Source organism: Rutilus rutilus, assembly GCF_951802725.1.
Source record: "Rutilus rutilus genome assembly, chromosome: 1".
In the NCBI taxonomy this organism is placed as follows: domain Eukaryota; kingdom Metazoa; phylum Chordata; class Actinopteri; order Cypriniformes; family Leuciscidae; genus Rutilus; species Rutilus rutilus.
Genome location: NC_140209.1, coordinates 19623162 through 19624130, shown reverse-complemented (window position 1 = coordinate 19624130; position 969 = coordinate 19623162). Strand labels below are relative to the sequence as shown.

Below are 969 nucleotides of genomic sequence, written 5' to 3'. Positions count from 1 at the left end.
ACCACCTGTTGGAAAGCATCTTTTGCAGCGATTTTTTTGTGTGAGCATACCAGTGAACACCCCTGACCACTCGGTGAGTTTCACGTCTTTGTAAACGAAAGTTTAATGCGTTTTATGAAGGATTGTTCCAGTGCCCATAGGCTGCCATTGTGTAGGTGGGGGGGAAAGCGAAATAAACCTAAAATTCTTGGGACAGCAGCATGTGTCCAAATTTTAATCTTAACTGTTCTATTTCATCAGAAACGATCTGTAAACAGGGCTTTAAGTGTAAAATACCGAACTTGTCCTTTAATGCAATCTGGCCGCTCATTAGCACAAAACATGCCTGGTGGCTCAAGAACGCAAACCATGAAATAGGTTCCAAGATACAAGCCTTGAAAAATTTATAATACAGAATTTTGTATCTGTTCCGCGTAGCCATTTGAACCGGAAATTATCCCGACAATACTTTATCTGTACAGAGGTAGAGACTAGTTGACACTTCAGGACTGTGTTGTCGTCGTGTCCAGGTGCAGGTCCTTCATCAGATCCGGATAAGGCCTGGATCAGGTGGACTGTGGTAAACCTCGGGATAAACCGAGAGACTAATATTAGCGTAGACGCCATCCCTCTTATGATGTACCAAGTGGATCAGGATGTATGAGAAGTGTTCCCGATTCCGGCTGATCTAAACTATGCAGCCTAACATTGAATTATCTATTTATCTAAGTCTATAATGTGTTATGTGTATGCTAGGCCAAAGAGATTTGTTTTTAGCTTTGAACTGACAGAGTGTGTCTGCTTCCCAGACAATGTTAGGAAGACTGTTCCAAAGTTTTGGTGCTAAATAGGAAAAGGATCTACCGTCAGCAGTTGATTTTGATATTCTAGGTATTTTCAGCTGGCCGGAATTGTGAGATCGCAATAGACGTGAAGGACTATAATGCGTTAAGAGCTTGCTCAAGTACTGCGGAGCTAAACCATTTACTG

At 42.0% G+C, this 969-nt stretch overlaps 1 protein-coding gene and 1 long non-coding RNA gene across 2 annotated transcripts in view; one reads left to right on the top strand and one right to left on the bottom strand.

Annotated features, from left to right (window-relative positions):
* The window catches only part of LOC311292919, a 205673-nt gene that overhangs the window by 83820 nt on the left and 120884 nt on the right, over positions 1 to 969 (bottom strand). The window lies entirely within an intron of this gene.
* LOC311292459 (uncharacterized protein) overlaps positions 1 to 969 on the top strand; it is a 222598-nt gene that overhangs the window by 109794 nt on the left and 111835 nt on the right. The window lies entirely within an intron of this gene.